The 12,892-nt window shown below is 38.0% G+C and overlaps 1 protein-coding gene across 2 annotated transcripts in view; it reads right to left on the minus strand.

Annotated features, from left to right (window-relative positions):
* The window catches only part of PCCB (propionyl-CoA carboxylase subunit beta), a 90,696-nt gene that overhangs the window by 53,747 nt on the left and 24,057 nt on the right, over positions 1-12,892 (minus strand). The window lies entirely within an intron of this gene.

Raw genomic sequence — 12,892 nt, forward strand, 5'->3', positions numbered from 1 at the left:
GGTTCTGTTTATATAACATTCTAGAAAATGCAAATTAATCCTGTGTGATAAAAAGTAGATGAGGGCTTCCCTGGTGGCACAGTGGTTAAGAATCCGCCTGCCAATGCAGGGGACATGGGTTCGATCCCTGGTCCAGGAAGATCCCACATGCCACAGAGCAACTAAGCCCATGCACCACAACTACTGAGCCCATATGCTGCAACTACCGAAGCCCGTGCACCTAGAGCCCGTGCTCCGCAGCAAGAGAAGCCACTGCAATGAGAAGCCCGTGCACCGCAACAAAGAGTAGCCCCCACTAGCCGCCAACTACAGAAGCCCCCGCTCGCCACAGCAAGAGAAAGCCCGCATGCAGCAACAAAGACCCAACACAGCCAAAAATAAAATTAAAAAAATTTTTTTTAATTTAAAAAAAAAAAGCAGATGAACAGTTACCTAAAGACAGGGCTGGGAGGTAGGAAAGAATGAGTTACAACAACACATGAGGAAACTTTGGGAAGTGATGGTTATGTTCATTATCTTAATTGTGGTCATGGCTTCATGGTTGTATACATGCATCAAAGCTCTAATTGCACAACTTAAAGTGTGTGCAGTTCACCATACATCAATTATATCTCAAAGTTGTAAAAAAAAAAAATTGTGGAAATGCAAAGGGTCAAGAATATCCCATATCCATACCACTTAAAGAAACTACGGAAGGACAACTTGCTGTACCAGGTATCAGCATTTGTCATAAAGCCATTGTAATTGATAGTATGGTACTGACTGGCACAGAGATAAGCAAACAGACCAAGAAAGCTCAGTGAAACACTCGATATATGGACGCTTGATTCACAATATAAATGACATCACAGAGCAGGAAAGATTGTTCTTTTCAATAAAAGGCTCTAGGTCAACTAGGTGTCTATACTGGAAAAAAAATTTTTAAAGCATTAAACTAGCCTCTATTGCATACTATGTGTAAAAATCAACCCCAACTTTAGATGCAAACATAAAAGGCAAAATAATAAAACATTTAGAAAATAGAAAGTATCTTCCTGACTTCAGGGTAGGAAAAAGTTCAAGAACTAAAACACACTACCCATAAAGTATACATTTGACATTCGTTCTCCTATCAAAAGAGCACAGAAGCCAGCTTACAGGGACACCCATTGGCTAAAAGAAGGACAATTTGAGCATCAAAATAATGATAGTACTGTAATGGAATATAAACCATTGAGTAAAATAGGGAATCCATGAACCCATGTTAAGTCAATGAAATAAACAAATGCCCAAGAAAAGCAGGGCTCTTCCTTAGAGTAGATCACCAACTGATATGAAGCAAGTGGTGGAGCTGGAAAATAACCATCTTGTAAAGATTGGTTTGGACAAGAATCATCAATAGATACTAAATCAAGGCAAAAAGTATAATGTGGAACAGCATACTTGTATGGTCTCAAAGCAACTCCCCAGTGAGTATCAGTTACAAAGAAAAAATGGTAACTACATAGTGGAGAAACCAGACAACACTTCAACAATGATCAAATTAATGTCACCAGTGAAGGGCAGATGGCCATCACTTGTCTCCAGATGTGATCATTTGAGCAGGATACAACATCACTAATGTAGTAGAGAGGCTGGGCTACCTAATCTGATTCTGATCGTGAGGAAATACCAGATAAACCCAAATTGAGCAACAATCTATGAAATAATTCATTCTGTAGCCTTCAAAATGTCATGACAAAGCATCTGAGGAATTGTCACAGAGTAAAGGAAATTAATGCAACATGACAACTAAATGCAATATGTGATCCTGAAATGGATCCTGTACTGGAGAAAGAAAATGCCATTAAGGACATTTTTGGGACAAGTGACCAAACTGTAATCTAGATGGTAGAGTAGACAACAGTATTATATCAGATAGACTACATGTTAGGCATATGTGAAACAAGCCTTAATAAATTTAAAAAGATTGAAATCATACAAACTATCTTGTTTGATCGCAATGGAATGAAACTAGAAACAAAAAAACTGGAAACTTACAAATATGTGGAAATTAAACATCACACTTTTTTTTTCATAAATTTATTTATTTTTGGCTGTGTTGGGTCTTCCTTGCTGCGCATGGACTTTCTCTACCTGCGGTGAGTGGGGGCTACTCTTCGCTGTGGTGTGCAGGCTCCTCATTGCAGTGACTTCTCTTATTGCAGAGCACAGGCTCTAGGCACGTGGGCTTCAGTTGCTGTGGCGCACAGGCTCAGTAGTTGTAGCTTGCAGGCTCTAGAGCCCAAGCTCAGTAGTTGTGGCGCACGGGCTTAGTTGCTCCGCGGCATGTGGGATCTTCCAGGACCAGGGCTCGAACCCGTGTCACCTGCACTGGCAGGTGGATTCTTAACCACTGCACCACCAGGGAAGTCTCAAACATCACACTCTTAAAACAGCCAATGGACCAAAGATGAAATCAAGGGAAATTAGAAAATATTGAGAAATGAAAACGTACAAAAACTTACTAGATGCAGCAAAAACAGTGCTAAGAGGGGAATTTAAAGCTGTTAAACACACTAAGAAAGTAAGTTCTCAGGGCTTACGTCATGGCTCAGTGGTTAAGAATCTGCCTGCCAATGCAGGGCACACAGGTTGGAGCCCTGGTCCGGGAAGATCCCACATGCCCCCGAGCAACGAAGCCTGTGCACCACAACTACTGAGCCTGCGCTCTAGAGCCTGTGAGCCACAACTACTGAGCCTATGTGCCACAACCTCTGAACCCTGTGCACTGAAAGTCCATGTTCTACAACAAGAGAAGCCACCAAAATGAGAAGCCCACGCACCACAACAAAGAGTAGCCCGCACTCACCACAACTAGAGAAAGCCTGTGCGTAGCAATGAAGACCCAATGCAGCCAAAAAAATCAATAAGCATAAAAAAAAAAAAAAAGAAAGTTCTCAACCTAACTTTATACCTTAAGGAACTAAACAAAAAAGAAAAGAAAAGAAAAAGAACTAAACCCAAAGTTAGCAAAAGAAAGAAAATAAAGATTAGAGCCGAGATAATGAAAAATAGAAAAATAAGAGGGAGACAAAAAAATCAGTAAAACCAGAACTTGGCTCCTCAAAAAGATCAATAAAATTGACAAATATTTAGCTAGATGGATTAAGAAAAAATAGACTCAAATTACTAAGATCAGAAATGAAAGTGGGGACATCACTACCAATTCCACAGAAATAAAAAGATTATAGGAATACTATGAACAATTCTATATAACAAATTGGATAACCTGGATGATATGGACAAATTCCTAGAAACACACAACCTACCACCAAGACTGAATCATGAAAAAATAGAAAATCTGAATAGACCTGTAACTAGTAAGGAGGCTGAATCAGTAATCAAAAACCTCCCAAAGAAAAGCCCAAGACCAAATGGCTTCACCAGTGAATTCTACCAAATATTTTAAGAAAGATTAAACACCAATCCTTCTCAAGCTCTTCCCAAAAAATTAAATAGAAGGAAATACCTCCTAATTCATTCTGAGACCCAGCATTACCTTAATACCAAAGCCAGACAAAGCCACTACAAGAAAAGTACACATCAATATCCCATATAAATATTGATGCAAAAATGCTCAACAAAATACTAGCAGATCTAATTCAACATTTTATAAGGAATTATACACCAAGACCAAGAGGAATTCTTTCCTGAAATGCCAGGATGGTTGAGCACACCAATATCAATACACCACATTAAAAGAACAAAAGGAAAAAATTACATGATCATCGCAATGCAGAAAAAGCATGACAAAATTCAATACTCTTTCATGGTAAACGTACTCAGAAAACTAGAAAGAAACTACTTCAACATGGTTAAGGCCACATATGAAAAACCCACAGCTAACATTATACTCAATGGTTAAAGACTGGAAGCTTTTCCTCTAAGATCAGGGACAAGGCAAGGATGCCCGCTTTCTCCACTTCCATTCAACACAGTATTGGAAATCCTAGCCAGAGCAATTAGTCAAGAAAAAGAAAAAGGCACCGGAATCAGAAAGGAAGAAGTAAAATTATCTGTTTGCAGATGACATGAATTTTATATGTAGATAACCCCAAAGATTCCACACACGCACAAAGTTAGAATAAACAAATTAAGTTGCAGGATACAAAATTAACACACCAAAATCAGTTGCATTTCTGTACGCTAACAATGACCAATCTGAAAAGGAAGTTACAAAAACAATTTCATTTACAATAGTTTCTAAAAGGATAAAGTACTTAGGTATAACTTAGCCAAAAAGGCAAAAAAAACTTGTACAGTGAAAATTATAAAACATTTCTGAAAGAAATTAAATAAGACATAATGGAAAAGATATCTTCCATTTATGGATTCAAAGACTCAATACTGTTAAGATGTAAAAACTACCAAAAGCAATGTACAGATTCAACATCATCCCTAACAAAATCTCAATGACATTTTTGCAGAAATAGAAAAATCCATCCTAAAGTTGATGTGGAATCTCAGGGGACTCTGTGTACAGCCAAAACAATTCTGAAACAGAACAAGGTTGGAGGTCTTCCTGACTTCAAAACCTACTAAAAAGCTACAGAAATCAAAACAGTGTGGTACTGGCATAAAGACAGACATATAGACCAATGGAACAGAATAGAGAGCCCAGAAATAAACCCTTCCATACCTGGTCAAATGGTTTTCAACAATGATACTTAGACCATTCAATGAAGAAAGAACAGTCTTTTCAACAAATGGTGCCGGATCCCACTCCTGGGCATATATCCAGAGAAAACTCTAATTCAAAAAAGATAGGTGCACCTCAGTATTCATATTTATAGCACTATTTACAATAGCCAAGACATGGAACCAACCTAAATGTCCATCAACAGATGAATGGATAAAGATGGGTATATATATACAATGGAATACTACTCAGCCATAAAAAAGAATGAAATAATGCCATGCAGCAACATGCATGGACCTAGAGATTATCATATTAACTGAACCAAGTCAGAAAGAAAAAGACAAATATCATATGATATCACTTATATATGGAATCTAAAATACGATACAAATGAACTTATTTACAAAACAAAAACAGACTCCCAGACATAGAAAACAAACTTATGGTTATAATAAATTAGGAGTTTGGGATTGACAGATACACGCTACTATATATAAAATAGGACAACAAGGACCTACTGTATAGCACAGGGAACTATATTCAATATCCTGTAATAAACTATAATGGAAAAGAAAAAAAACAGTGCTAGGAAAACTGGATATCCACATGCAAAAACATGAAGTTGGACCTATGTTACATCATATACAAAAATTAACTCAAAATGGATCAAAAGACTAAACATAAGAGCTAAAACTACAAAACTTAGAAGGAAACATACAGGGAAAGTATGTGACACTGGATTTGGCAAGATTTCTTGGGTATGATAACAATAGCAGAGATTACAAAAGTAGACAAACTGGACTTCATCAAAATTAAAATCTTCTGTGCAAAGAACACTAACAGAATGAAAAGGCAGCCCACAGAATGGGAGAAAATATTTTCAAATCATGATCTGATAAGGGGTTAATATCAGAATATATGAAGAACTCCTACAACTCAACAACAACAATAAAATGATTCAATCAAAAAATGAACAGAAGACTTGCATAGACATGTCTCCAAAAAAGATACACCAATGGCAAATAATATGAAAAGAGGCTCAACATCACTAATCATTTGGGAAATATAAATGAAAACCACAGTGAGATACCACTTCACACACATTAGGATAGCTATTATCAAAACAGAAAACAAACGCTGGCAAGGATGTACAGAAATTGGAACCCTTTGTGCATTGCTGGTGGGAATGTAAAATGGTACAGCCACTGTGGAAAACAGTATGATGTTTCTTCAAAATATTAAACAGAATTACCAAAATACCCAGTAACTCCACTCCTACGTGTATGCCTAAAAGAACTGAAAACAGGGATTCAAACAGATACATGTACACCAACGTTTATTACAGCATAATCAGTCTCAAAACGGAAGGCAGTTCTGACACATGGTACCGTATGGATGAACCTTGAAGACATTATGCTAAGTGAAATAAGCCAGTCACAAATGGACAAATACTGTATGAGTCCACAAATTCCGCAAGAGAAAGGGGCTGGGAGTAGGGAATGGAGAACTAATGTTTAATGAGTACAGAGCTTCAACTGGGGTAGATGAAAAAGTTCTGGAGATGACTGGTGACGATGGTTGCACAAAAAATGTAAAGGTACCTAAGGCCACAGAACTGTAACTTAAATCTTACCACTTAACCATTTCTTATGTATATTCTACAATTTTTTTAAAAACTTACTGTATCAGTGTTAAACTTCTGGAGTTTAACAACTGGTTATGTAAGAAAACATCCTTATATACTGGGGACTTCCCTAGCGGCCCAGTGGCTAACACTCCACACTCACAATGCAGGGGGCCCAGGTTCGATCCCTGGTCAGGGAACTAGATTCCACATGCTGCAACTTAGAGTTCGCATGCCACAAGTAAGAGTTTGCATGCCACAACTAAAGATCCAGCATGCCACAGCAAAGATCCCACAAGCGGCAATGAAGATCCTGCATGCCGCAACTAAGACCCAGCACAGTCTAATTAATTAATTAATTAATTTTTAAAAAAGAATTATATACTGAAGCATTAAAAAGGTAAAGGGACATGATATATATAACCCACTCTCAAACAGTTAAGAATTCTGTAAATTTGAAATTTCAAGATAAAAAGATTTTCTAAAAATTCTGCTCAAAGGATAGCATTGAGAAGAAAAAACTGAAGTCACAGAGTGGGAGAAGACAGGTGCAATATATATAACTGATAAAGAACTTACATCCAGTATATACAAAGAACTGCTAAAAATCAGTAAGAAGAAAACAAAAACCTCAATTTTTAAAAATGGGTAAAATAGATGAGCAGCCATGCCATGAAAGAAACATGAGGGTATTCCCTGGCGATCCAATGGTTAGAACTCAGCGCTTTCACTGCTGAGGCCCAGGTTCAATCCCTAGTCAGGGAGCTAAGATCCCGCAAGCTGCGCAGCACAACCAAAAAAAAAAAAGAAAAAAGAAACATATGAAAAGGTGTTTAACCTCATTAGTCATGGAAATGCAGATTAAAACAATGAGAGGGCTTCCCTGGTGGTGCAGTGGTTAAGAATCTGCCTGCCAATGCAGGAGACACGGGTTCGAGCCCTGGTCCGGGAAGATCCCACATGCCGCGGAGCAACTAAGCCAGTGTGTCACAACGACTGAGCCTGCGCACAACAACTACTGAGCCCACAAGCTACAACTACTGAAGCCTGCGTGCTTAGAGCCCATGCTCCACAACGAGAGAAGCTACTGAAGTGAGAAGCCCGTGCACTGCAACGAAGAGTAGCCCCTGCTCACTGCAACTAGAGAAAGCCCGCGTGCAGCAACAAAGACCCAATGCAGACAAAAATAAATAAAATTAAAATTAAAAACAAAACAGAAAAAAAAAGAGAGATCACACCACATGCAAACTAGCATAATTAAATTATGTCAATAAAAGTGCTGGCACAGATGTAGAACAAGTGAAATTCTCACACACTGCTAGTAGAAGTGTAAATTGCTGCAACTTCTTCAGCAAACAGGCATTACATAGAAAAGCTGAAGACATGTATATCCTATGACCTAACATTGCCCCATCTTGAGAAACTGAAATATGTATGCACCAACATACATGTATAAGAATGCTTATATCAGAATCATTTACAATGACAAAAATCTTGAAACACAAATATCCATCAACAGTAGAAAGGATGAGGATCTTAAGATAATATACTACACAGCTACTAAAATGAACTACATTTACAAAGAACATGGATAAATCTTACAAACATGCGTCACAGTCACGCACAAAAGAATGCATATTATGTTTCACTTTACATTAAAGGTAAAATAGGCAGCATTAACCCCATTGTTTAGTGAGGCATAATTAAAATTTTAAACTGTAGCGCAAAGCAAATTTTAAAATTACCATAAAAGTTGAGACAAATACTTCTAGGCAGGATGGATGGAGACAATACTCATTATGAGGGTAATGGGGGCAGGCTCCTGGAGGGCCATTTCTTGATCTGGGTGTCATTTACATGGATCTGTACTTTATAATAATTGCTAAACTTTACGTATTTTATGTACTTCCCTGAGTATGTATTACATTCGAAATTTTAAATTGTTTAAAATTTTTTAATTAACTGGGAGAGGAGGCAGAGACAGAAGCAGGAAGACCAGTTAGAAGGATTATGCAATAATCCAGGTGAGGTGCTTGAATCAAAGTAATAGCAGTGTAAGTAATAAGAAGTACATAGGAATTTTATATTTTAGATTATATCCTAAAATAGAGCAAATATGATTTTAGACTGATTGAACTCGGAATGTAACAGAAAAATGAGTCAGTGTTTTCGACCTCAGCCACTGGAAGGCTGGTCTTGCCGTTTATTGAGATGGGGAAGGCTATAAGAGAGCACTTTGAGAGGGCCTCATTAGAGATGAGAAACCCATTAAAGCCCAAATGGAAATGTTGATAGGCAACTGAAGGTTTAATCCTGGAGTTCAGAAGACCGTTCCATCCTGAAGAAATAGGTTTGAGAGTTGTCAGCACATACATAGATGGATATTTAAAGTCTTGAGGTAGGATAAGATCACCAAGGGAATGAGAGAATTGCTAGAAGAAAACCAAGAGAGTATAGTGCCCTGATGTTTCAAAGAGGAAGAAGTGATGACATAGGTCAAAGGCTGCTGGAAGGTCAAGTAAGATAGGACTGAGAAATGTCAACTGGATTTAATGATATAGAAATCGTTGGTGTCTTCTGATACAAGAAACTGCCATTACCAGTGACTCTGAATAGAATAATATCCTTTCCATCATAAATTAAATGTCTAAATATATTTAGATCTATCTTTCAGTTCTGTCCTGTTACTCAATTCTGTTCTGTTCCCTGGTCTATTTATTTACAAACTGAACAAATAGTTTTAGTTATTTTAGCTTTAAAACATATTTTCTCACCTGGCAGGACTAGCCTTTCATTGCACTTCCTTCATGGAATGTCTACTCTTACATTGTAGTTTTCTTGTTAATATGAACTTGTCTAGATCTTTAAGAAAGAATCTGTTAGCATTTTTATTGTACTCTCATTAAACGCATGGAATAGTTAAGATGTAGAATGGTTAAGGCTTAATGATTAGTTGCGGAGGACAAGAAAGAGGAGGTGGTGCCAATATGCAGATATTAATTAAAGTTCTGCAAGTGGAGGATGGGATAGCTTAGGATGAAAACACAGGATTAAAAGATACAGCGTACACAAAGTCAATATACAGAAATCAGTTGTATTTCTATACACTATGTACAAAATATACACTATATAGAAAATATCTGAAAAAGAAATAAAACCTGTCCATTCACGACAGCATCAAACATTACAAAATACCTATGTATAAATTTAACCAAGGACGTGAAAGATCTAAACACTGAAAATTATAGAACTTTGATGAAAAACACCAAAGATGACACAAGTGGGAAAAAAATCCCATGTTTATAAAAATATTGTTAAAATGTCTGTACTACCCAAAGCCATCTATAGATTCAATGCAACTCCTATCAAAGTTCCAATGTCATTTTTCTACAGAAGTATGGCGTCACATAAAAAGAAACACAGACCAATGGAACAGAATCAAGAGCCCAGAAACAAACTCTCACGTATACTATCAACGAATACTTGACCAGGGAGCCAAGAACACTAAATGGGGAAAAGATAGTCTCTTCAATAAATGATGGTGGGAAAACTGGATAACCACATGCAGAAGATGAAACTGGACACATATCCTACACCACTCACAAAAATTAACTCAAAATAGGTTAAAGACTTAAAGATCCGACTCTGTAAAACTCCTAGAAAAAAACATAGGAGAAACACTCCCTGACACTGCTCCTGGCAATAATTTTATGGATGATACCAAAAGCAAACGCAATAGAAACAAAAATTAATAAGTGGGACTACTGCAAACTAAAAAGTTTCTACACAGCAAAAGCAACAATCAACAAAATGAAAAGGCAACCTACCGAATAGGAGAAAATATTTGCAAATCATATATCTGATAAGGGATTAATATCCAAAATATATAGAGAACTCGTAAAACTTAACAGCAAAAAAAATTTTTGATTAAAAAATGGGTAGAGGATCTGAATAGACATTTTTCCAAAGAAAACATACAAATGGCTAATGAAAAGATGCTCAACATCACTCATCATCAGTGAAATGCAAATCAAAACCACAACGAGGTTTTAGCCTCACACCTCTTAGAATGGCTATTATCAAAAAGACAAGAAATAACAAGTGCTAGTAAAGTTCTGGAGAAAAGGGAACACTGTGCACTCTTGGTAGGAAAATAAATTGATACAGCCACTATAGAAAACAGTATGGAGGTTCCTCAAAAAACTAAAAATAGAACTACCAAATGATCCAGCAATCCCATTCTGGGTATATATCCAAAGGAAATAAAATCAGGACCTCAAACAGAGGACTGCATTCCCATTTCACTGCAGCATTATTCACAGTAGCCAAGATATGGAAACAACCTAAGTGTCCATCAATGGATGAATGGATTAAAAAAAATGTGACATACATACAAATACACATATACACACAGAATTATCCACTGGATATCCATATCAATAAAAAAAACATGACACATACGTACACAGACAAACACAGAGAAATATTATTCAGCCATGAGAAAGAAGGAAATCCTGCCATTCGTGACGTGAATGGATCCTTAGGGCATTTCACTTAGCGTATGCTAAGTAAAATAAGTCAGACAGAGGAAGAGAAATACTGTATGATCTCACTTATTCGTGGAACCTAAAACAGCTGAACTCACAGAAAAAGAATAGTGGTTACTAAGAGCAGGGGTGGTGTTGGAGTGAGGGGAGATGTTGGTCAAAAGATACAAACTTCCAGTTATAAGGTGAAGAAGTTCTGGGGATCTAATGTATAACATGGAGATTATAGTTAACAGTACTGTATCACATACTTGAAAACTGCTAAGAGAGTAGATCTTAAACGTTAATCACCACAAGAAAGAAATGGTAATTATGAGAGCACTATGGGGGTAGTCATTTTACAATACGTAAGTATCAAATCAACAGGTACACCTTAAGGGGGCTTCCCTGGTGGCACAGTGGTTAAGAATCCGCCTGCCAATGAAGGAGGCATGGGTTCGAGCCCTGGTCCGGGAAGATCCCACATGCAGCAGAGCAACTAATACTGTGTGCCACAACTACTGAGCCTGCGCTCTAGAGCCTTCGAGCCACAGCTACTGAAGCCTGCGCGCCTCGAGCCTGTGCTCCGCAATAAGAGAAGCCACCACAATGAGAAGCCCGTGCACCACAACAAAGAGTAGCCCCCACTCACTGCAACTAGAGAAAGCCTGCGCACAGCAATGAAGACCCAACACAGCCAAAAATAAATAAATTAATTTATTTTTTTAAAAATGTACACCTTAAACTTAAACAATGTTATATGTCAATTATATCTCAATAAAACTGGGAAAAAATGTTTTAAAAGTAAGACAAAGCAGGGCTTCCCTAGTGGTGCAGTGGTTAAGAATCCACCTGGCCAATGCAGGGAACACGGGTTCGAGCCCTGGTCCGGGTAGATCCCACATGCTGCGGAGCAACTAAGTCCGTGCACCACAACTACTGAGACTGTGCTCTAGAGTCTGCAAGCCACAACTACTGAGCCCACATGCCACAACTACTGAAGCCCACGCGCCTAGAGCCCGTGCTCTGCAACGAGAAGTCACCGCAGTGAGAAGCCAGCGCACTGCAATAAAGAGTAGCCCCCACTCACCTCAACTAGAGAATGCCCATGTGCAGCAATGAAGACCCAACACAGCCAAAAAAAAGAATAAATTAATTTTAAAAAAATAAGAGAAAGCAGTTTAGAATTTTCCAGCATGTGTGTAGGGAGAGGAGGAAAGAATGGCCAGAGGAATTGATCCCACACCTCCATTCCTGCCAGGTAGGAAGACAACTGGGGTAGCACCATGTAGGTATGGCATATATAGATTTAGTGGGCAAAGTTCAAGGAATCCTGCTTTGCTCAGGAAATAAGAGATGTGTTCATCTTAATTTTTAAAGTTCACCCTAAACTGAACATTGAACATTTAAGTTGCTTTTAATCTGTCACCAAGAATGAACAGTTGAGTCAAGGGGTAAGCACTTTGTTAAACTTTAATTCCTACTGCCAAAGAGAAAAGTATTTCCTATTCTATTTACGCTCCTCTATTGACACTGTTTTCATACTGGATGAATCTCTTTCCTTTTTGCCCCGTAATTTGTCTTGACATTTTTTGTTTGTTTGTTTGCGGTACACGGGCCTCTCACTGTTGTGGCCTCTTCCGTTGCGGAGCACAGGCTCCAGACGCACAGGCTCAGCGGCCACGGCTCACGGGCCTAGCCGCTCCGCGGCATGTGGGATCTTCCCGGACCGGGGCACGAACCCATGTCCCCTGCAACGGCAGGCAGACTCTCAACCACTGCGCCACCAGGAAAGCCCTGTCTTGACATTTATTGCTCATTATGGTTAAAAATATTTAAGAGGAAAAGACTGATTTCTTTTTTAAGTATCAGGTTAAAAGTAATTACCCATGTATGATTTCAAATAGGCTTCTTTTAAAAATCATTTTAAAATATCATTTCATATAAATCATTTAATAAAGATATGGACCTCTTTACAATGAAGTTGGAGATCAGATTTACCATTACTATCATAGACAAAATGTAATAAAATGGCAAACAGCTGAAGAAATAAAGGTGGGACATAAGAAACAACCTCCTAGT

Source organism: Stenella coeruleoalba (genome assembly GCF_951394435.1).
Source record: "Stenella coeruleoalba genome assembly, chromosome: 5".
Taxonomy (NCBI): Eukaryota; Metazoa; Chordata; class Mammalia; order Artiodactyla; family Delphinidae; genus Stenella; species Stenella coeruleoalba.